This window comes from Anas platyrhynchos, chromosome 7 (assembly GCF_047663525.1).
Source record: "Anas platyrhynchos isolate ZD024472 breed Pekin duck chromosome 7, IASCAAS_PekinDuck_T2T, whole genome shotgun sequence".
Taxonomy (NCBI): Eukaryota; Metazoa; Chordata; class Aves; order Anseriformes; family Anatidae; genus Anas; species Anas platyrhynchos.
The window spans coordinates 34,543,028-34,569,161 of record NC_092593.1 but is presented as its reverse complement, the minus strand read 5'-3'; the positions used below and the strand labels follow the sequence as shown (position 1 = coordinate 34,569,161).

The window sequence follows — 26,134 nt, the reverse complement described above, 5'->3', positions numbered from 1 at the left end:
AGTTATATAATAGTCAACTACTGTTTTACTTAATAAAAAGAAGACCAGTATTTCCAATGATATCACTGTATTTCTTTTTGAAAGTTCTATGTAGTAATGACTGACTTTTAGATATGTCAATATCTGTCATTTAACTTTGTAAAAAGCATATGTGAAATCTAAGCTTTGTTTCGATGATGTTTAACTATAGAGACTTAAATTGGAAGACATGATTTAGGATCATTCCTACTGTAGATAATTACACGATATTAGGGAAGACAGTGCTTTCTTACAATGCAGGAAGAGTTCCTGAAGTTGACAAATTATCCTCTTTGTTATGTAATGAAGATTTTTATTTCATAACATGTCTGTGATATCAAAGTACCTCTGGTGGAACAGCACCATTTCTCCCGCCCTGTTAAGGAGAATACCAATCACAGAATTAGTGGGGTTGCAAGATTTGAGATCCTCTGTTCCACCTTCTTGGCTTGAGCAGGCTGCCCGGGACTGCAACCAGGTGGGCTTTGAGCAGCTCCACAGATGGAGACTTTACAACCTTGCAGTAACAGGCCAACCTGTTCTAGTCTTTGATGACAACTCATTTTGTTGCTAATGCAAATCAGAGCATTTATAAAGAATGTAAAACTAATCTTAAAATTTTCTAGGAGCTTCCTAAAATGAGTTTAGAGAGCATTCTCTCAGTGAGAAAAACAGTAAAACGAACAAAATTTGTAGCTAAGGATCAACTCTTGCCTTAACTCTTGAAACATGTGAACATATGACCAAAATCTAAAAATAATTCTTATCACTCCCTAACCTGCTTAATTACTTATTAAATTGAGGGGGAAACAAACAAACAAAAGTTTAAATCCAGATGAGGATTGTTAGGAAAGTAATAATGCAAAATTATACTCAAGAACAGTTTAATAAATATTAAAAGGATCTTGATAGCTGTAGTTACTTCAACTGCTCCTTTTAATGCTTTCTTGCATAGATTACTCAATTCCCCACTGGAATCTCTGTGAAATGTTGCTGTGTCTGTGCTCTAAGAGCTGATAGTGATACGGCTTTAAAACAGTTTTGGAATAAAATCAATATACATGAAAATAGTAACTGCAAATTGAATGAGACTTTGGGTCTTTCCACAAATGAAAAGTTTTGTTATTGTGACTTTGTTGTTTCAATGACAACACCAAGGAAACCTGAAGATGAAAACCCCAGATTTTCAAGATTTTAATATAAGACTGATACTTAGCAAAAAGCTAATGGTGAGAAGGAATTGGGAAAGCCGAGAAGAACAGCATATTTTAGGATATTCTCATCAATTCCTGTGTCATACTGAATATGGACTGCTGATTCCTACCTTGTGTTTGCTGCAGTCTTTTTGAGAACACCATTCGTAGACATTTAATGGGTTTCAGAGATGGGATTTTCCAGGCCTGAAATGCTTTCTTTATAGTGGTAATGTCTAATTCATATAGATTTTTAGCAATATATCTTTAAGCTAGGGTTCCCAAGGAGAAATTTGTTCAGTTCCTTGTAGGTATTGAGAATCATGTAAATCCTTAAAAAGAGGACCTACAACTACCCTGTGAGTTTCAGAAACAAACAAAACTTCAGAAATTTCCCAGATTAGGGTAGCTGCCCTCAGGACTAAAACAGGCTTCTGCCTAAACTGAATGCTCAAATTGAAGTAAATCTCTAGTGGTGTAGGCTTCATAATTTGTGGGCCTAAAAGGCTGAAGCCAATCTTCCTCATCTGAAGTAGTCTTACAGCTTTTCACCAACATAATGCTCTCGTCAATAATGCATTGCCCTAAGGTAAAAAGTGTATTGTTTCAGATACAGACAAGTAACAGGAGAAAAGAAAAACATCCTTGAAGAGAACCCTTTGGTTTGTTTTTCATTCTTCCCTGGACTGGGATGTAGCAGATTTCCGTATGAATAACATCCATTACCTATTTAACCCTTTAACCAGCCAGCCATCTGGGGCTGCATGCAATCTAACAGACCGATCCATCATGCTCACCAAAGAACAGAAAATTTATAAGACAGTAACTTTAGGGATTTCTTTTAGTGGTTTCAGAAGTTTGGCTGCTTGTGTGTATTGAGCATTTCATAATTCTAGGCAGGCCAATGGTGCAGCCTGCAGAGAATTTCCATCACTTGATGTTGCAGGCTAGATCTTTATGCATCTAGATTTACAGAGTCAGTGTTGGTGGGTGAATTTTAAAATACATTTATGCATGGGCTTGGCTCATCGTGATATTAGGAATTTAGCTACTACCTGATTACTATTTATGTAACTGAAATAGTCAAAGCTTCCTACATAGTCAAGGATAGAGTTTTGGTATGATTATTTTTTTTCCTAAGCATGATCCAGAAGACTAGCCCAGTAAATCATTTCAGGGCTAACTTAGATTTTACACTTCAAACTAATCAATGATGAATTTGATTAATTACATTCAAAAGAACATTGGTGAAGCTTAAACTGAATCATTTTAAAGACATAGTGTCTCGGATAAGCTGTGGAATGTAAGTTTTAACTTTAAAGCTCTTTACAAAAGACTGACTTCAAAGAAGAAAGTAGTACTTTATTTTACTTCGTAATATTTATAAGGTAAGGCAAAGAGTCAATGCCTACATGTACATATATTTTATTTTCAGCTTATGGAAAGACCTGACCCTAAAAATACTTGACCAGGTATAACATACCAAAAAAAATATTCCATTTTCCCAGCTCATGATATAAATTGTCTTTAATTCTGGGAAAATATAGATTTAACTAGGACAGAGAAGTTATACAAACTGAATGAGATTAAGGTGCACAGACTGAAGGCATTAAAATGTCCACAGATGTAAAGGATCGTGTATGGATATAACCGTTATTTTTAGGGAAATGGAAATAGCTCTTGCAAGTACTTCAGTGTGAAGTGGTGTATGGTTTGTTTCATTGTGCAAGTTATTTCTCTGAAGGACAGTGATTCAGTAGTTAGATGATGAAGCTTTTATTCATCTTGACTTGCCAATTCAGCTGTTGTACAATGAGTTTAGCATTACCTGGATAAAATGAATACAACCTATTTCCTCTAACAACAATCTTTTTTCTCCCTGAGTTGTGTACTGGCATTGATGAACACCTTCCCCCCAGGCCTGCTTATCTGCAAACTTCCCAGATCACTTCTGCTGCAATAAGCACCTGCTCCCTGGCCTTTATCGCTTCTTATTTGTGTCTTAGTACCACACTGTTCCTCTTCCTCCCCACCTTCCATCAGTGACTCTTCTGCTAAAAGCTGGGGTATTTTTCAGCTGCCTGAGGTAAAATAATAACGGAATATTTTATAAGCAATAAAAATTGTGTGAATATGCAAATATTACTTAAAATATTACTTTATTACTTTATATTATTTTTATTAGATTACTTTAAAAATAGTTAGCATAGACTCAAAGAATGGTTTGGTTTGGAAGGGACCTTAAATATCAGCCAATTCTGACCCCATGCTGTGGGCAGGGACATCTTCGACCAGACCACGTTGCCTAGGGCCCCATCCAGCCTGGTCTTTAAACACTTGCGGGGATGGGGCATCCCCAACTTCTTTATATAAGGCAAACTAAAATCTCCACTATTTGTCTGTTCTAGTTTACCTTTCCCATTTCTGTAATTTCAGGCTTCAAAAACTGTTGTGCAAGTCTGTGATTTTGACGAATTGCTGTCCATTATGTCATTGAAGACTTAATAGCATATACTTTAATAAAGGTTGGGTGATACCTTATTAAAAGTACAGAAGGTTCTTCATGGTCTTCATTTGCATTTAGTGATAGATTTTGAAAGAGACTGATTATACTTTACAGCTGGAAGAGAGCTCGGTAATAAGGCGTTTATGCAAGCAAGATTCAGAGTCTTGTTAGGCTTAAAAAGACAGTGAAAATATGTTTCCTGGCAAAATGATGTTTCCTGTCTTTTTTATATTTTTTTTTATTTTTTGGCACAGATCCACAAAGCTGTTTTTTCAAAATACAGGATAATACCCCTGAGCAAATTATGAATGGAGAGTTGGGTTTTGGTACTTTGTGTTGAATGCATCACTGGATAGAATACATAGAGCTAAAAGTTATCCTCCTATGTGTCTAGAACAAATGTTTGCTGTAGTTGCTTCTTCAGACTTCCGCGTCCTGATCTGCATGCATTTGTAGTAAATGTTTTGTCACCACAGTGTTTGTGAAGGGTTCCTGATTAAAAAAAAAAAAAAAGTTCACACATCTTACTGATCTCTGACATACCTAATTCCAAACTCCAGCATCACAGAATTTTATTTCATTATTTTTAATTGCTCAGAATTTATGAATATTTAGCTCCCCATATGCAAGAGAGAACATGGCTAGTAAGTAAGATACAGTAAGTTACCTGATTTGATTTTGCTTCCACATGTACTTGATAACACATTATAACACATGTACTTGATCCACATGTACTTGAGTCAGGTATGATACATAGTATAGAACAGATGATATTGAAACTGCCACCAATGTTTGATATGAATGCAGAAGGTTTCAAAATCACATTTGTCCTTAGAGCTAACAAATTTCTGAAAAGACAGAATTAAAAAAAAAAAAAAAGGTAACAGCTGCTTTAAAGTAAAAGCAAAATGCCTGGGGAAATGACCAAATCCAGACAGTGGCAGAAATTTCACTGATGATAGACTGAAGAATAATATTGGCATCTGATCTTAATCCACCAAAATAATGTAAATGTTGATCTTGATGCACAGCCAACAGAGTCATAGACCTTTGCACTCAGTAAAGAGAGGCATCAGGGATTTTAATTATTCCAGAGATAAATTAAAACTAATTAAGCATCTTCAGAACTTTTATTGTTTAAATATCCTTTATTTAAACACACTAGTGAATAAATAGTAAACAACTAGATGATTGTGTTGTACATTGGAAACTTCGCTTACCAACAAAGAAGATCTGGGGAACTGTATCAGTGTGTGCCAGAGAACTGACTCGATGGCTAATTGTGCTTCACAGCAGACAGGCTCAAAGACTTTCAGAGTATTCTCATGGTATAATTCTGCATGCTTGGTCTCATTGCATCTTAGGCAGTGAGGGCAATCTGGAGTAGAAATCTTGCCTGTATTTGTAAAAAGTGGTTCTTCCAGCAATAGTTAAATTTCATCTGGTAAACACTCCATGTTTAACTATTGGATGTCTTTCTTCTGGAATGTCAAATGCATTACTTTTTTTCTCTTTATTATTTAGCATTGGTATAATGTCAAAACAATGTAGATTAATTTTATTATACCGTCAGAATCATATTCCTCAAATATTCCTTGAATATTATTCAGTTTCTTGAATTGAATAATATTCTTCAGTTAAAGGTACTCTGCATTGCGCAGAAGATATTTATTCCACCAGCATATCTGTTGATGGTAAAAGGAGGTGGTGATTTTTGTTCTGCTTGCCAGTGCAAAATAATGTGATATTTTGGTGTTGTTTTCTCAAAGTTATTTTAAATACTTTTTCAAAAATAAAGTTATATGCATATTTTGAACTTTTTTCAGACAAGACTTGCTTGTACTTTTATGCTATGGTGTGTGATATTTAGGTATGTCATGTGGTGCAGATACCCTCAACTTACCATTGAGTAGAAGTTGCATGATTATCAGACTGAAGCTACTGAGCTTGGTGATTAGGCCAAGCATAGTGGACAACATAGAAACTTGGACCTGTTTGTCATAAATGGAACCAATTTGTGTGGTCATTTTTCCTTGTTTGTTGGGCATGTATTTTTGGGACCTTCATGTGGATGTTTTTGCGTCTGTACTAGCAAGACTACTAAGCGCATGATAAATTTGATACCAAAATTGGACTTCTTCCATCAAGTTTACCAAACGTGCAGTTGAGAGTTTATGAAGTTACAGCATTTTAAAATCTTTTGAAAACTTTCTAATGTGTTACTAATGAATTTTCACTGTGCTGTCAAGTCCAAAATTATGTTTGCACTGGGTGCATTCTGCCACAGCTGGAAAACAAACAAACAACAAAACTTAAATTTAACAGAAGAAGCAAACAGATCAGTGTGGACTTGGTCATCAATTTACTAAATATGTATTTACATTAAATAATAACATGATTTCCAAAATACTCATATGTTTTACAGTGCACAATGTAATTATCTTAGGGGATTGATAGTGGCAGTTGTTTTTGTAGTTGTCTTGGATATTAATATGTTTGAGAACAAGGAAATAGATGGAGACTGGGGGGTGGGTGCAAAATAATCCCCAAGCTTTATAAGCAAAAGGTGCTTTACCTTCGACTGTGAAGAAGTTTAAGTTCTCTAAAAAGTTGTTCCTGTTCTGTAGAGAAGAAATAAGTATGTTCTTCAGAGTGAGGATACAGCACCAGTTGTGAGTGCAATGAGTTCACTTTGTTTATCTGAGCATCTGGAAACATCTATTCTAGACACATATAGACATTTAATATGGCCCATTTCATCTTCAAAGCATCAGATTAGAACTTATTGAACAGAATCAATTCAAAGCAAAAAATGTGAACTGAGACATTTGAATTTAATGATTTTCTTGATGTTACAGAATATTAGGAGAGACTAGAGCACGTAAAATGAAGTCTCAGAAGTTCTGCTTATTGAAGCCAAACTTTTGTGTATTTCTGAAGGAATATTAAAATGTTTCATATAGTCATATAGTAATGTAGAAAAGGGAACTCAGACCTGTCATTCAAAAATAACATATCATAACCAGCTGTATCAGAATCACAGAACGGTTCGGCGTGGAAGGGACCTTAAAGATCCTCTTGTTCCAACACCCCTGCCACGGGCAGAGATGCCATCCACTAGACCAGGTTGGCCAAGGCCCCATCCAACCTGAACTTGAATACCTCCAGGGATGGGGCATCCACATCTTCTCTGGGCAGCCTGTTCCAGCGCCTCACAACCCTTGTGAATGAAGAGTTGGTGTGAAATGTAAATCTCTACTTTTCATATCTACTTTTCATTCCCATGCAGAGATCAGCTGTGTTATCTATAACGGCACATAATTATTTATACATATAATTATACTCATTAAACTACAGAGTTTTCTTTTGCAAGTGCAGAGCTCTTTCACATCTATTGTTCTGTATTTTCAGTATTTATAACATAAGAATATTATTGACACATGCAGAGGATGTTTGCAAACAAACAAAAAGGGATATCAGCTAGGTGCTTTCCAGTTCATCTTTGAAAATACGGTGTAGTTCTTGCTTCTTGTCACTTCTTCCTTTAAATGAGATAATAAGATGGTAGCCCATACAAATTTATACTGATGATTGTGGCATCACAATGTGTGCCAAAACATAAAAATCCTAAGTACCATCAGTTTTCCAATCAGATGGGGGGCAGAGGAGTTGTGGGGAATTAACTTTTTACATTTTTTTTTTTTTTCATTTTGGTGTCAGTTTCTTTTGCCTCACAAACACTTGCATGCATTTTGGAGCCACCTTAGGTCCTGTTAGGGCCCTCTGGATTTGTATTAATCTTTGTCTATTTTTACATCATGTTTAAAATTACTTTTCTAAATTGATTTATTGTTTATTTTATGCTAAACTATTTTTCAGGCATGTGTGAGGGCATTGTCTGCATATGCTACCTTGGAGTGAAGCCTTTCAAACAGAAAAATATCCTTTGTGGTAAAGGTTGTTAACCATGGCAAATATTGATTGTGGAGTTGTTAGGTGATTTTAGCTTCCAAAAGGTATGTCTACATAGTAGCTTTTATGGTAACATGGTGAAAGAAGGATGAGATAAATCATCAGGAGTTTAGGACAGGTAATAAATAGTTGACAATCTGATGCAGCTGATCACACCTTGACTGAGGCATTTTCTTTGCCTATCTGTGCATGTGTTTGTATTCATCCAGTGCAATACTTGCTGAGTCAGTTGCTTCATTTAAGTATGATGTTTTAGGCTCTGTTAATGACCTAACAACACTTGTGTTATGATGAAACGCCTTCCACATGACAAAGCAAATTCAAGTAGCCTAGAGTGATTCAAAGGGAATCTATTAAATCTGCTTAAACCAAACTATTATCTGACTGATGGTCGCTAAGTCCCACTGTCTCAATCTCCTGTAAATTTCTGAAAGCATTGTATTGATTACTGTGGACTTAATAGAAAACTATTAAAGCAATTTCAAAAGCTCACAAAAAGTAATATGGATTTGACCATATCTTAAATTGACAGTAAAATGTGTTATTTAGATGGCCTCTTTTGCCTGGTATTTCATTTCTCTTCTTGAGGTATAATTTTATTTTGGTGGTGATGGTATGATGTTTTTTTTTTTTTTTTTAACATAAAACTCCAAGGTCAGGTTTATTTTCCACAGTGCTATTTGTTCTCATCTAAATGATTGTGCTGTTGTGAAGCACTAGCTTATTAAAAAGCACAGGGCACTCTCACTAAATTGGTATTGCTGACACCACCTGCTGCTTTCTTCTTAAAGTGATTTTTTAAAAATACAGTATGTTCTTTAATTAAGTCCACAAAAATTCTTCTACCTCTTCACTTTACTTCTCTTAATTACACCTTTTGTTTCTCAAATTGTCAAAAAAATACCCTCTACTTTATTCCCTCTTACGGTATCATCCCATATTTCTCCGTATCAATCAAGTTTGATTTTGGAAAGTGTCTGTGTGTGCTTCTTGAAATGATAGGCAAGATTTAATCCTTGGGAGAAAAAAATAAAGGCAAAAATAAAACAAATTAAAGGAGTATGGCTATGTGACTACCACATATCTAGTGAATGGAAAGCAAAATGTACTTCAAGGAGGTGTTTTTTGTGCCCGTATCATCTTCCTACTTGTTACTCACCTTGCCTGCTTACTTTTCTCCCAGCAATGTTTTCTGTTTAAGTTTTCCATTCCCGTGCCTTAGCTGAAGGGTTATTTGATGTAAGTTAGCTGAGACTTTGTTATAAAATAATGATACTTGAAAAATTTGGAGTTCAGGTTATGGTTTATAGGGAGAGAAATAGATGATGTTTAGAAGGCAAGCAACTCACAATTGTTTCTTGACTGGTAAAAGAAAATTTTATATCTAGTATTTAAGTGGTTCAGAGAGACTTCGTGGTGTCTGTATCTATGTATTTTGAAACAATGCTCTTGGATCTTATGCAATGAAAATGACTAAAGAGAAAGCTATTTATCATGTATAAGCTTACAAAAATCTGTTATCTGGCAGCTCTGCCAAAATCTAAATTGTGTAGACAGCTTCTACCAAGTATTTCTCAGTTAGTTAGTGGGGTGCTCTCAGGAAAAAATGTGGTTTGCAGTGCTTTATCAATTTTTTTACATGTTATCCTCTGGGCTTAGTTTGTTTATATTATTCTAAAAAGTCTTAGCTCTCTCAGTATTGTGTAGCTGAACTAAGTTCTGAGATGGCTCACTGCCTTATTTTGATTTCTTCTGGGGTTTCAGTGAGCACTTCTATTGTTTGTGTCAAGGATTTTCTGCTGGACTACAAGAAGCTATGGTGAATTAGAGGAAGAAATGCAGAAACTAGCAGCAGTGTTGTATTTTTCCTACTGACATGAGTTCAGAAGGAAAGGAATAATCTTCTCGTGGCTAAACTCTGTAGTTGTCTGCGGATTCTGCAAGAATCTGACAAACTATCATTCAAAGTCTAGCAGTGTAAATAGAAAGAGCTCCATTGACTTACATGTATATCAGATTTGGATCAGGTACCTAAAACAGTTTTTATGGGAAAAAAAAAGACAATTGCTGGGCATTTTGTGAACTTATATACTATAGTGAATTTATTTCATACAGAATTTAGTTACCTGACGCTGTGGAGCCAGAGATAAGATTTTTTTCTTCTCTTGGTTGTTCATCTGAATTATTGCAAGGCACCGTTACAATGCAGATGAGTAAGGAATTAAATGTTACAAGATTTCATAGGTTTGATCTTCAGAATACTGTTAAGTGTCTGGTAAATACCTGGAGTTCAAAAGAGTCTCTGCTCTTGGGAATGCTTCCAGATTGTAAAGGACAGAAACTGAAAATACATTCTTCCTAGTAGCTCTGTGTCGCGCTTTTCAATTGAATTCAGGATTATGTGCATTCACTAGGTCATGGTAGAATCTTCTAAAAGTTAAATATTTCCTGGTTTTTAATACTCTTTCTTTGGCAATGTTAGAATAACCTTACTTCTGTTTAAAGGGAGAGAAATCAAATAATTTTTATGGATCTTCTACAGAATTGAATACAAAGACCATATGTTCTCGTAAAATGAGTAAGTCCCTCAATGTCAAAAAAAAAAAAAAAAAAAAAGGACAAATGAATAGAATCTGAGGAGAATAGCTTTCTTATACTATCTGTACTTTTACCTACATATCAATTTATATCGTGAGTTTTTATTGTTACAGTGCCTTTGGGTACAATTCAAGAACTTGTAAATTTTTGTAAATTCTACTGAGCTACTTGGCTGGAAGAAAAATAAAAACAACACAAAAAGCCAACAAACCAAAAACAAACAAACAAACAAAAAAAAAAAACACAAAAAAAAATGCCACCAGACAAAAATATAAATGTATTCATCTGTCTTATACAATGTAAATTCTACAACATATTTGTTGCTGATGTACTGTTACATCTACAACATACCTTAAATATTGATGCTGTACAGTTTCATAGAAAGCAAATGACTTTTCCTCTTCCTAATCAGGATTAATCTGTACTTAGAAAAAGTGTTGAAAGTGAATAAGAAGTAAGCAACATTACGCAATTCAGCTGAAATGCTGTGAGAATTGATTTACGCTACAATTGTTATTTGTTTTTACAGGTCTATGTTTGTTGTTGTTGTTGTTTTTTGTTTGTTTGTTTTTTTATGATGGTGTTTAAATGATATTTCCACTTGTGTTAACCTCACTAGGTTTCATGATTTGTCAGACATCCATATTTAGGATGGAAATCCTGACTTTAATATAAATAGATGAGATTGGATCTGATGCTTTTAGGTATCTTGCAGTTCAAGACATGCTTCTATCTGTTAAATGACTGGGTGCAGAATAAGCTATGATTTTCTATTGATGTGAGAGATTTGTTCCTCAAGTAGTACCACTGGGATCTTTGACAGTATTGTGTAATTAGGTGTTGATTTTATATATATCTGCCTTGGCATTAATAAGTAAGAATGGTAGAAATGGTCAAGGTGGCATTTGAAAACAACCTGCTTGGTCAAAAAATACATTAAAGGTTTCCCTTAGAAATGTTTGTTGTTGCTTTTTGAAAATTTGACCTTAAATCCAAAAATTAACTCAAGTTTACTATTCATAGATGAGCCCTATCTACATCTGTGTATTTTTTTTGTATTTCGTTTATCATCTGGTCAGCAAGATGTTAAAAGCTGTGTACAAAGGACAAAAATACAATTGCTGCACAGTTATATTTATTTTTCATTATTTTTAAACTCAGATTATTGCTGAAGATATTCAGGAAGGCACATAAATATAAAGCATTTACCGTGCAGCTGCAGTGGCAAGCAGTTCTTAGGTTGTGGTTTATTTAAACCCAGAGAAGTCTAGACTTCTGTGTTATACGTGGGATAGATTTCATGTAACTTTTTTCAGTAGTAATGACTAGCTATAGCAGAAGCGTATTAAAACTTTTTTATCCAATTGAACTAAAACAGAATTTAGTATAATATATTGTCTACAAACAGGAGAAAGGGAGAAGCTATTTCGTTGCTCAGCTGGCTAGTGATGTGACAGTGACTATTAAGGTTTGCTGGCCATTAGTAAAATCATGTCAATACCAGAAAATTAGATGTTGCAGCATTTTGTGACATTTAGCATAGATGGAGGATTACTGCTATGCAGAAGACTTCTCCATTGAAAGGTCTTGAAATAGTTTGTGTTGAGCTCAAGGAGTACAATGGGAGATAAGTTGAACACCCACTGAAGTTCATGCAGTCTTTCTCTACACAACAAAATTAAAAGTCTTTGTTTTGCCTTCATCTCATACACGTACACCTGGTGGGTGACTTACAAGATACATTGCCTCTTTTAGATGAGATTTGCAGACAAGTGTATGCAGACAGGAAGTTGTGTCATAGCAGAATGCTGAAGAGGGATTTACAGGAATAAATATATTCAATTCAGTTTTCACCAGCCATGAAAGAACAAACATGCACAATCAGAACCCATCCTATAAACGTGTTAGAATTCATTAGTAAGCACTAAAGTTTTAGATGATACAGTTTCAATTAAAAATATTGATTCACTTGGCAGCATGCTTCGATTTCTTTCATTCTTGCCTGATACAATAATTGCAAAAGAGTTGTAAAAGAAGACTAAGCTTAAGGTTTTCAATTTATTTTATTTTATTTTATTTTTTTAAATCTTCCCAAAAATCTTCCCAGGGAATATGTATTACTAAAATAGCATGAGTTGCTGCTAGTTTGGCTCTGCCCACTATTTTTCAACTGTCTTTGCAGGCATTGCTAGGACGGCTGAAGACAAGCATCTGTGTCTTTCTGCCTTTGTTCATGTTAAAATTATCAATAAACTTGGTATTTATTATTAGATTTAGTAATTTCTTATACAATTTTCATGCTCATGGCTGTGAAGAGTCCTTTAGTTTGAGAAGTATCGGTATATCCTTTCCCATCTCAGTGACAAATACTGATCTTGGGTGCCTGAGTGATTTTTTGGGTGTTGGTTGTTGTTGTTTTTAAATCATGTTGAGGAGTAGGGTAGAAGAACAGTAAAAAACAAAAAACAAAAAAAACAAAACACAAAAACAAACAAACAAAAAAAACAACAGTTGTTGCAGCAGGAGGAAAAGCAGATAACCTAATGGATCTGCTCAGAAAAATAAAGTGTTGGGTTTCACTGTGTCTTCCTCAGTCCTTGCTTTGACTGTCCTTCTTCAGTTAATGTAGGCTTTGTTCAATGCTTACAGCATCTTAGTTGCCAAAACTTATTTCTGCTGTCAGTAAAAATCCTTTAGGTATGCCTGAGATATTTGCCAGGACTAGGGACCTTAGTGTTTTTAGATTCTATGTCCAAAAATATTTCTGAATAATAGATTTCTGAATATTTTTACATGCTTGCAGAGGTGTTTTCCTTTAGTCTAGTGAGAGCTGTATCTGAGCATCTACAGGCAGAATGGCTATGCCCATTTATTTCTGTAAGTTATCCTATTTCTGTAATAGGATATAATAGGATGCGTGATGTTTACTTTCTCCCATTTAAAAGGGTTGTTGCTTATAAGCTTGAGTTTCAGTATTGAACAAATTGTGATTTAATCATATTGTATGTTAGCAAGTCAGCAACAGTAGTATATCCTTATTTAATGCTAGCAAATTTTTCTTCAGGCACTTTGGCACTCAGACACTAAAGAAATCTCTGTCATATAAACTGCACTATCTTCTCAGATTGATCATGTTGTTATTGCAGATTTATACAATTAAAATAAATGCTGTGTATGTACTCATTTTACAAATGTATTTTTCATTCTAATACATTCTAGTACTAGGGATAAAAAAGATTGCTTTCTAGAAAAATAAAAACGTACCTTACTATCAAGTTGGGAACCAAATTCTGCCTTCATATGAGTTTTTTTCTCCACTTTTGTGGAAGCCAGATCTGTGCATCTATGCTGATACTGATTCAGGAGCTAACAGTTAAGGTTACCCAATCCGCACCAAACAAGTGAAGAGACTTGGTTCCTAGCCTAATTTCTCAGCACTGATCTCTTAGCAGATTGTAGCATCAGCTGTCATCACTCCTCTTATAACAGCTGACCATTTCTTCCCTATTAACAGGCTGACTCTGAATCTTATATGGCCATACATCTCATTGAAGCAATGAATTTGAATTTTGTTATGCAAAAATTTGTGTTAGGTTATTGCCAAAGTTTCTTTGTGATCCTATTTCTTCGGCTGACTTGATCTGAGTTGTTCCTAAAAAGTTGCACTTTTAGTTTTTTTGCCACTTGTTCACAATACAGAAGGTATGCATGTCTTCAGAGGGTAATGAGAAGGCCAGAATACATAGAATGTGGAGCACATAGAGAACGCCTTTTGAATTCAGGGTGTCTTACTGCATGTACCCAGAGGAAAATTGCTTGTTTTGATGTAATGAAAACACCTCTTATTTGTTAATTATACCAACATATATTTAGTAGTCTAGCTAAGAATAATTGAATAACTAATCTACATGTATGTCCTGCTTGATCAGCACATGATTTTGAAATGGTGCCCCTCTGGAGAATGAAGCCATTTCTTATAGTGGAAAAATGTATTATTTTGATATTATTTTGACTTGATTTTGATAGGTCAGAGATGGCATCTGGATACAGTGTTGCACGATACAAAGAAAAAAGTCCCTTCACGTCTTTGTTGGTTGCCAATTTGCTTCAAAGACTATCTTCACTTTTGCTCTGTTTACAATAAATACATGTTCTTCCCATCAAAGTTGAAATTGTATGGTGAAATTATGTTGTCATGGGCTGATGTATCATTCACAGAAGTGAAGATGTAGACCAAAAAATACGATCAGCCTCACTGTCATTTTTGTTTCTAGCCCACGGGTAGAACTTGATTCATGCTGAAGTGCAGGATGAGAAATGTGCTGAACTCCTTTCAAAACTTTCTGGTGACCAGCTTATATGTGTGCAAAGAATAGATTTGATAACTGCTGTTAAAACCTGATTTTCTGCCAAATTACAAGATCAATGTAGTGATATTAAATTCCATAACAAAGAATTGCTGAGACAAAGTATGTGATCGCTAAACTGATAAAAATAAAAGGGTGTTGAGGTTGGTTAATATTAAAACTATTTTATATGCTTATAGTTCATATCAACTTAAGAGTCAGAATGAATCAGGATGGTTTCAGTCTATTGGCATATGATTCCTGTGTTTGATATTGTCATTAACTTTTTACATGCATTTTGATAAAAAATATTCTTGCATTTCTGTTAAAGACATATTTTTACAAGAGATTTCAGAAGACTTTATAGAGTTGGATTTTGTGGTGTTTCACAGTATCATGTTTAAAATGTTCAGTAGACTAGAAAAGCATCAGTATGCCTGCTGTATCACCAGCTACAGAAGTGACATTTCCAGATAACCTAGCTTTAAATTTGGCCAGGTACATATTGTATCACTAACATTGTAACTTTGCTTCATAAGAGGAAATTTCAACTCCTGCACTACGTGCACCATTTCCAAAAAGCATCTTTCCCCTCTAGGTAAATTCTCCAAACCAGCTTTGTTCCTCTCACTTTCTGTATGCCAAAGTCTTCTGTCCCAAACAACTGAAATTTTATTTCTCTGTTGGCTAGATTAATTAGTTTCAAAATGGACCATGCTTCTCTGATTTCCACAACATCAGTGAGTTCTTGCCAAATTAATTTTCTGTTTGTCAATGGTCCATTAACTACAATATAAAGCCTCTGTCCCCCAGGCAAAAATGCAAGTAGCACATATACTCTTGTTTTGCTGTGTTGGAACAAGCAAATAGACAGTAAATACATCTGCCATCAGGTTGAATCCAGGCACTTTTCCAGTTTCTATAAATGATGAACAGACGGAAAATACTTGACGTGCTTCTGTTGGCCTTTTGAATTCACCCACTAAAACCAGATAATGACAAACACATTCTACATTGCATTGAGCAAAACAACATTACCAGTGACCCTTCCCCCCAGGTACAAGCCTCCATTCCTAAAAATGAAGGAAGCCAGGGTGAAGGGAGTGAAGGGATCTAATAACTTCCTAAGGCGCCTTCTGTGAAATAACAAAATCCCTGAAGCTTGACTCTCATTATTGTACAGTAGAGACAGTGGTGTTTTAAATCATTTAAACTATTTTTGAAGGTTTAAGTAATTTTCACTTGCATTGGCACATGACTTATATGGCTTCCTGAGCTTCTGCCTTCACTAGCCAACATACTAACTTGCAGGCAACATGAATCTATTCCACTATCGGAATAAATTCTCCTGAGTAGGAAAAGTAATGACCTCCTTATTTCCAAACCTGTTCTATTATTTTTCAGTTTATTTTAGTAATTTTTACCTGTGCCCAGATAAGGCATGAGTGCCTAATAAGAGAGTGCTAATCTCAACAGCGGCAAGTTTTAATGGTTGTAAGGTACCTTCTTAAGAGAAGCCAATGTTGTTTTGCTTTATACTTTGATGTAATTTATTTTATTTGATGTTGTGAATAAAGCTGTTTGCAAACAACGTGGAAATGCACTTAAGCAAGCAAGGTTAGCAGTTTCCAGGAAATACTTCTGCTTCATAACCTGGCTCTAGCTGGTGAGATTAAAACAGAAGAAATGTGTGGCAGGCAACATCTGCTTGATTAAAACTTGCATTGTAGCTATTTTCCTTAAAACTAAAAACATAGCTCTGTGGAAAAAAAACTTTTCTAATATTGTGTAACAGTAGTTGTGTAGTACCAAGCTATGGAGGGTATGGCACAATGTAGTCTGAACTGTTGCACAGATTTGCCAGAAAGCTGCACAACAAAGGCTTTGCTGGATTTGGTTTTCTGGACACTGCATGCTTCAAAACCTGGGAAGGGGACTATGAAAATGCAGTTGAGATTTATTTATTTTTTTAATCTGTCACACCTGCAAGATGTAAAAACAATAAAACTGAAATCAAAATTCCTGGCACATCCTCAGAAATGAGTTCCTTCAAGCATGTTAAGTGGTGAAAATAGTCAGTGCAACATACCCACATCCCACCCCGTGTCCCAAGTATGGGCAGTGTCCATAGGCACTGTGTTTGCCTGTCAAGATTGTAAACAGAACGAGATGATCACTCCCGTCAGAGGACATGCCAGGCTTCTCAATGTATCTGTTGGCTTCTCAATCTGCTGCTCCTGCCTGGAGACATCTCTTTGGAGACATGACCATCAAAATGGTCTGTTTCTCTCATTTTAGCTTGGGTGAGATTATGATTTTGAGAGAGTCCTGTGGCTCTCCTAACTTATATACAGATATTAAACAAATTAAAATTCCTCTGATGATCATGGATAAAAGGAAAAAAACATTGAGGTCTCAATTACGTCAAGAGGCAAAGACTCTCAAATACTATGGGTAGTTCTTAAGTGTTTAGAGACCCTTGATCCAGATATATTCAAAAAGAGGAATAAATGGATTTGTCAGTGTGAAAGGTGTAAGAGTATGGCTTGAAGAAGGTAACATGTAGACATCTAGTTCATAATATCTCTGTTACTCAAAGGTGCAGAAAGATATGTGATATGTTTAAACCATTGCTTTTGTTGCATTCTCTGCAGCTAACTCATTCACTTTTTTTCTATTGAAAGTCCTTCTAAATTCAGTACTGTATTAGTGCAAAACACCTCTGAGGCATATCTTGTAGATTTTACAAAACAGGGTTATCTTGTTGCATATGTGCTTGAAGATGGCTGAGCTAGACGTGGTTCAGTTCATATGCAATGGGTTCAATGGGTGCCTAGTGCTTCAGAAATATTGCATACATTTGACTGAATTGATGTGTGCGCAACAGATGTGATTAGATGTCCTAGGTGTATCCAATGTACCTAGAGTTCACTGGGTTTTTGGATGTGCGGAAACACTTGACAAATGTCCAGAAGTCTCATATTAATTGAGGACAGGCTTTCAAGTGGAAAAGGATTAAATAAGGTTGTTTCTTGGTAATCTCCCTCATACCTTCTGTGCATATTGTAGATTTTGGTTGATTATGCAGTTAGTGGAAAGCATGTACTTCTAGTGCCCTGACCTTGTTTATGACTATAACTGTGTGACACAATGGCTTTCTGAAGTTAAAAGTATGATCTGAAAAAACTTCAAAGCTGCGACCAAAACTGAGTATGCCTTGCAATTCCAATGCATACATCCTTAGCAGAAACAATTTGAAGACAAAATTTGCAAGTGGGATTAGACATTTCAAGACATTTGCTATTTTGTCTTGAAACTCCCAGGCTCAGAGCAAAATGTTGCTGGGATAAAACAAAAACAACAACAAAAAAACCTTACCATTCTGATGTGGCCATAAGATTCCAACTCACTAATTTTCTGTTAGTAGAACAGTGATTAGACTAAATGATTGTATTCTGTTGTCCCATGAGGAAATAAGTTATTTTTATGTAATGCAGAAGTTCAGGACAGTGAAATCCATTCAAATCAAATGTACATTTTCACATTAACAAGATTTTGAAATATTTATAATTATTATTCTAAGGATCCCATATTGTCAGTGCATGAGTGTGTGCAAGAATAATATACATATATACAAAAGTGCATATATACTATTTCTCTTTTTGTGTGATTATCTATATTCAGACTATTATTGGCAAAGGCTCCAGGCCTAAATGCTCTTTCACCTTCCTATGGCATTGAAAGGCATTATGCCTAACTTATTTTGAAGTTTTAATTTAGAATTTTTTCTTTGAGGAAATATCACTTGAATTTCCTTAATCTCTTTAGGTTCCTGCAATATTTCTTAAATGGGAAACTGTTAGAACAGGAGGCCTGCAGAGAGGCTTAACTCATACAGGCTCCTAGGAGGGCATTTCTAACCTTACAATTCATTTTGTTTCAATGCTCTTAGCTTCAGTTAATTAATTCAGCTTCACTTCTCTCATCCATAAACCACCCTATGACAATTTTTTTTCTCAGTTACTTGCTATTTTGTTATTACTTGAACAGTTCATAGCCTGAGAATTTATGAAAATTTAGCTGCTAAAGACCTCAATGTTTATGATTTTTCTAATTTTCTACTTTGCAAAAGCTCTTCATTGTTTAGTAAGGAGTAGAGTAAGAGATGAATGATGCATTCACATGAATGCAATATTTTATGCATGATTTATATTTATATTTTTATAATAAGTAATAGGTTACTGTCACTGGTTAAGGTCAGTATATTCACATGGACCGAGATTTAGGAAACAATTCAATTAATCATTTTTATTAACAGCCCAATTTGCTCAAAATTTTAAGAAGTATGGATATTAGAAGCATTGCTATCTCTTTATTCTGTGTTCCCTTCTGCAAATAACTAAATAAAGACTGATATATACTGAAGCCTAAATCTTCCAAAGCAATTTGAAAATCTATAGCTATTTAAATATATGGCTAAGATAACTAATTGAACTCTGAAAATATTTACAGCTTGCTAGTTCACACAGTTTTTTTCTTCTTACTTAATACATATGAACAAGACAAGATTTGAGATCAATGACACCAAGTAATTTAGTATTGTGATATTTGCATGGGTATAACCTATGCAAATGTAATCAATTATGTGGATGGCTTCGTGAAGTAGAAAGCATAGATATCTTGATTTTGGAGGTGTAAGTAGAATATTAAACGAAGTGAATATTACATTTAAAATCAGCACAGCTGACTTACATAAGAAACAACCAAAATTGAGCTGATGTCATGGCTTGAGTTACTTCAGTGAACAAAGTTCCTTTTTCTAGAAGAAAGGGGGATGCAATGTTGCAGAGCAGAGCTCAGAGAACATAGTGTTTTTATTCTGCACAATTTGGATAAATCTTTCATAATATTGAAGGAAATAATATGTAATCACAGTTCAAGAAACAAGTCCTTTTAATATTTTTAGTCTGATTGGGTATCCAGATGAGAAGAAGAAAAAAACAACACACATTGTATTTAAAGTTAAGTAATCCTGGCAAGACAGATCTGTTAGCCAAGAAAGAAAAAGAGTATAAAAGCAGTGGTAGGGAGGTGACAGATTGAAGCCCCAGGTATCACAGTGGCTCTAAGATTGTGTCCTGAAGTCACAATTCTGGACTAGGTTTGTAGAGGATTTTGTTTGCAGCACATATTTTGGTTGCAACCCCCCTACTGCTTGCTGAAATGATCTCTTGGGGTTTGCAGAGTAGCTGCGAACTTAGTCTTTTTTTTTTTTTTTTTAATATTTTCTACTTAAAAAAAAAGAAGTGTTTCTGATGGTCCATATCACCATATCATAATTATTCAAGTACAAAATAGCTAACTGTGGATCTGTTCTGATTTAAGAGATCATGAAAACACTGATAAATTTCCCTCTGAACAGAAGTTCAGGCTCTTGGTTGAATGCCAGTGGACTCTTGGGAGACCGAAGTCACTGCTGCTGGAGGAAGGGTTGGATTAGTGTAGGAACAAGGGTGGAGTACAAGAATAGCAAAGTGTGTAAAGATCCTTAAAATTGTGCCAAAAGAAAAAAAAAAGAAAAAAGAAAAAAAAAAAAAAGAAAAAAAAGGAATCTAACAGAAGTCAAGAATGATAATGCTGGGTAACATCTATGAGTTGTATTAGAGCTAGTTTTGATTCATTTTCATCACTGACTTTAGACCATAAATTTAAAATATGCTAATCAAAATGTACTGTTCAAGTTGGGGGGAATAATCATTATAGAAGAGCATTAGTATATTGTGTGGGGAAAAGTGAGTGATATGAAGGGGTGGAGAAATTCAATATTAAGAAATGGAAGATTATAAACTGTTATGAATATTGCACAGGGGGCATCTGTGAGTCACTGCTTATCAGTTGGAGGGGTTGAGGAGGATGGTATGAGGACAGCATGTTTAGGAGCTGTGGTGAGGGAAGAAGTCACAGATAGATTATGATGTGCACGTCCAGGTCTGTTTTCCATGAAGGCGAGCATAAACTTTAACGAGTGAAAGGACAACCAAAAGGAGCACTGATTTAGTTGCCCTGTGACTGTGGTGGTAATGAATTTTTAAAACACAAGAATATTCTGTGTAGCTATGTATTTATCAGTAAGTAATGAAGTTAATACATCCAATACATTTACATAGTGCTTAAATTGTTTCCCTTCATTATTTATTAAAACATTTTAGGTTTCCTGAGTGTATTTTTCCTGCAGGTACAAAGTAACTATAATAAATTACCATTTGAATGAATATTTATAATACAACAATGCCCTCAGTGCTGCAACACATAATATTAGTCATGCTACTGGTTAGAGCTTCTATGTGTATTTTACTAATGTGTGATTTTGTTATGCTTTGACTTACATTAAACAGTTCAAGATAAATGCAACTGTTTATTCTTTGATTTGAGAACAGTCCTCCTCTTTTGTAGTTCAGGGACATTAAGGATGCACTTTTTGGGACTAATGAGCAGTAATACTTCTTTTTAGTATTCTGACTTCATAGTTGGTACTCCAGTTATCCACTTCATTTCTACTTGTTCTTACACCAGGACTCAGGGTTCAGCAAAGTAAGTTGCACATACTGGATTACCCCTGCTGCTCTCCAGCCTGTTAGGCACATTTCAAATGTTCTTGTAGGTGTACTCCTGTTTTTTGTAGTCTCAAGAACTTAATTGTATAGGGAACTGTACACACGCAGCTTTTTTTTGTGTGTGGCACATGTGCATAAATTTAGTCAACCTAGAGACACTCCTTGTGACAGAAGAAAAAAAAAGGGGGAGGAGTCAAAAGAGGGGTGATGCTTTTATTTCATCTTTAGTGGCACTTCTACACTGCCTATGGCAGATTATGGAATATAAACTTTGTGAGCCAACCTGGTGGCTGAGCTTTCTAACCTGGTCACTCATGGTGCCGCAGCACCCTGTATTTCTAAGGGGTCAAGAACTGTTTTTGTTTCTTTATCCATTCACTGTACTGTATTTGTCTTCATTTACTTCTAATGAAATGTTTGATATCCATATTCAAGACTGAGCCATGTTGTTCCAGAAGTGCTGACATCCTGAATTATATTCTGTGCAGCGCTGCGCATCTCTGATGCACTGAAATGTTTAGGAATTTTTTTTTTTTTTTTGCAGAGCTGGGAGGGAAAAATGAATGAGTGATGCAAACAGAAAACAGTACTGATAAGTAAAGGATTAAAAGCCTGAAAGCCATTTGTTTACCTTTGTCATCTGTAAGTTTCAACATATCTGGAACAACTGTGTTCAATACTGTAGGTGAATCAAGTATGGACTTTCATAAAAGTGTAGGGCTTAGAACTGGGGAAGAAATGATCATCATGAATCAAGAAAGACAACATTTTGCAATATTTAGAAAATTGCCTAAATATTTGGCTTCACAGCATTAAGAGTGCCATGTTTTTGCATCAAAAACGTATGCAAATTTGTAGGTTTTCTGTTTTTTTTTTTCCTGTTGTCTTCTCCTAAGCAAAGTATGTAGATGAGAAATACAAATACTTGAGTCAAAGTGGCCACACAGATGCCTAGGTATTACCTCATTGCTTTGAGACCGCCTCTAGCCGTGCTGAGTGATGACTCTAAATGCTTACAATTAACATCACAGGTGGAAGAAAAACTAAACAATCTAACAATATCAGAGACCATAATCTTCCTAGCTATAAATAGAACTCCTGTTTAGTATGTGTTATGACTGGAGAAGAGCAGGAGATGGGTGTTTACTTGCTCAGACCTTCACTCTGTCCCAGAGTACAGTGGAAATGATAGATCACTTAGGATGCCATTAGCTCTGCCTGAAGTAGCAAGCTAATGCAAGGTAAATTGGAGACCTGAGTTTAATCCAGAAATGGACCAAGAGACATAAGGTAGTACTTAGGAACCGTTACACTGGCTCTGCAGAAGACGGTATGCCACAGAATTTGGAGATGGAGCACCAGATGCCCAAACATACCTACCTGATGTTCAGTTCATTATTCCTAATAACCCAGAACTATTCTTATATAAACAACAAAACTCATATATGGAGGTTCCTGGAGAAAGCAAATCTATTTTCTTTCATTTATGGTTGCTTGCTTCCTAGTGCTTCTGGCATTTCAGAACTCTTGTAGTCAGTAATCAATGTGTGTTAATTTTAAACAAGATCTTTAAGATAACTGTTGAGGAAAGCCTGCTGCTACTCACAGGTGGAACAGAAAAGTTGTGCTTTTTATAAGTTGATAAAATGTTTTTATTTACTGAGCTTTTCTTACTAACTTGGAATTGGAGACCCCATATGCTTCAAAGGAATTCTGTAAAATGCTTGACATGGTGTAGCTGTCCCATGGAAACTGGTGACATTGATCATTAAGGTTAAATTCTTCAGTAGGGTTCAGAAGCCTGCAAGATGAATTCCACAGCCCTGTTGTTGCATGGCATGTAATAAAATTGTGGACTTGTACCTACCTTTGTGGTAGAAGTTCAAGTAGCTAGTCAAAAGCATAATGTGGAATAGGTGCACTTCCAACATCAAAGAAGCTTAACTTGGGACTTAATTTCAATACAGACATATTTATTCTGTCTTGTTTTTAACATATTTTACAGATCTATATTTTCAGTTATTCTATATTAATTATTTCATATTACATAGTAGTACACATTCAGTTATTTCTATACTATGGTTTTTATATTTCTTTTTTTATCTGCTTCGATTCATTGAGTTTTGTTTCTATCATGTTTACACTGAAATGGTTGCACTTTAAAATTTGTGTAAAATATATAAAAAAAACATTTTTGATCAAATAGCTGTTAAATTTATTATTTTTATTAATGTTTCTTGGCTAATATTTTTGTTATCCTCTGATATTTTTTGAGGCTTTTAATTCAGCTGCTGCTGATTTTTCAGCCATCCCTTTCCCCCTACATTGACTCCCTTGTTACTCTCTCTCCTCCTATGGTCCTGCTGAACAAAGGTTCAGCAGTCACACACAAGTGCTTTTCTTATATATTCCATTGTATCTGCTTGATTTTCCAAACATAATTCTGAAGAAGCCAAAGAGCTGTCAACTTCTACAGAATGAAAAAACACATCAACTGATGTCAGCAACATATTTTCAAGATAAATTAGAGATCTTGGTTTATTTTGTGTCTAAAATTCCCTAAGGCAATTCTATTTGTGAAGTATTTGTGATAGAAAAACATTTTTTTATATTACACTCACTTCTTCCTCATACATGTAATTACTAATTCATATGTCTACCTAGGAAAATGGGCAATTCCTTCAGCTAAACATTGCCATTTAATTATTTTTTCTACTTTGCTCAGTTTTGTCCTCTTCAGAATGGCAGTTTATGCTTCATAATGTTATAAGTATTTTTGAGAGATGGATAAGTTCTATTTTTTTAAACTTATATCCATATAAATTTTTTTTCTTATAAAATTATTCTATATATATAAATTTTTTTTTAATTTATAATCTATATTTTTTAAAAAAGGTTTGTAAACCTTTCACTTAAGCATACATCACTTAAGCATACATCATAAACAGCACGGTAACTTAACTTTCAGGAAATACATTAATTTATATAATCACAAATAAAAGTTGTGCATTCAGTAAGTAAATTCCTTAAAGTTGATGGGAAAAGATACTTGATGACAATGCAGATAGAGCCTACCTCAGATGACAGATGATGACTTATGTGTATGCACAAGAACATCATCTCTTTTGGGCATATATCTTAACCTAATGTCAAATCGCAGAAGCACTGCTTACTGTAAGAGACTTACAACAAAAATAGACTGGAGTATTTACTTCTAAGTTCTTGTTGTAAGCTGATTCAAAATCAGTTGTGAAATGAATTTTGATGTTACAAATGTCAAATACAGCCAGTGTTTCTGTGCTCATAAAGTCACCTTGACATAGTCTGATTGAGACATCTTGTGTAATCGTTATTGTTCATTAAGATTTCATTTCTTAGTGTCTTTACAGTGATTGCAAAAGTTTATCTTTCTGCAAAAGAATAAAAAATTGTTACAGAAAAGCCAAGATTAAATGGGACTGTGGAATCAGAGATGCAACTCAGCATCAAAACAACAACAATAAAAACACCAAAAAGACACCAAAAGTTAAATACGTAGGAGATAAGACCTGACGTGGTAACACGGCTACAGATGTGCATAAATCAGTCTCATATCAAAGATGTCAGTTGTAGTGTTTACTGTGAAATGCAGATGAAGATGCTTGTTTTTCTAATAGGGTCATTATAAAGATTTCGGTGTGTTCTGTATGCTTAAGCCTTCAGACGACTTGCTTCTTGGTTTAAGACAATATATTAAAATCGTTAGCTGTAAATAGTAAGCATTATTTTTTGTTCAGTTCATCTGTCTTCCTTTGGGTAGAAGCTGTTACATTGCCAACCTGTCACTTTGTTCCATGCTTCCAGCAGGCTTGAAGGAAATGGCACGGTCTGTGTGTGAAGCGTTACTCTAAGGAGTACTGGAGGTCTAGATCATACCTGTGAACAGCTGTTCTTAAACTTACTAGATTTTTATTTTTTTACGTGTTCCTTTTTCTGCTGTTTGCTGCAGAAGTCATTTGGAAGGGAACAGAATTTCAAAATGAATTAATTTCAAGTGTTTATCAGGGACAGAATAACGGGGACTCAAGGTGCAGGTGTAAAGCCAGCTATCTTCTGCTGTGTTGTTATTTACCAGCTACAGTGTGTTGTCTGTCTCTGCAGACTTCAAAGTAACAGAACAAACAAAAAAAGTGATGTCTGTTGTGGTGATCTTAATAGCCAGCCTACGCTGGGTCTTGAACCTCTGTGCCTATCAATATGTTCTGTGCATCTCCAGTTTTACTGTAACGTTGGTGCTACTTGACAAAAGGGAGAGAGAATGCTGATTCTAGCTGTCTGGTTTGTATTTTCTCACTGCAGTGCAGTATTTCAAATGATTGATTCATGCATTACACTGCTTATATGCTCCAGCCGGTTCACTTGCTATTACCTCATTTATTTGACTGACAAAGTAGACAAGTGATGGCTGCCTCAGGGTTAACTCACTGCTTCATAGGAGGATGATAGAACTGGGTACGCATGCTGTGTATGCAGATGAACAAAACCATAGGTGTCTTTTCCCACATTGTGTTACATTTCCTCTCACCCTCCCACCTTTTGGAGTTTGAGTTATTTCACTGTGCACATAAAAAAATAAATAAATCCTACCTTAGTTTGGAGCAGTGCAAAATAAAAGGAGTTTGGAGTGTACAAAATAAAACTGAGAAACAAAAAAGGCACAAGGTTTCTATGAGTGTTAGGGATATTTGTTGAGGTTCTCTTTAATAATAATAATTTTTAAAAGCCTCATGTTCACCAGGCTGTATTTATCTTATCTGCCACCTGTTTGCTGGCAGAGCTGAGGGAGCGTTCATGCCACAAGACTGTTCATTGTGATGGTGTAATTGCTGGGAAGACATAACACTGAAC

At 35.2% G+C, this 26,134-nt stretch overlaps 1 long non-coding RNA gene across 12 annotated transcripts in view; it reads left to right on the top strand.

Moving 5' to 3' along the window:
* Positions 1-26,134, top strand: part of LOC106019051 (uncharacterized) — a 351,120-nt gene that overhangs the window by 94,752 nt on the left and 230,234 nt on the right. The window lies entirely within an intron of this gene.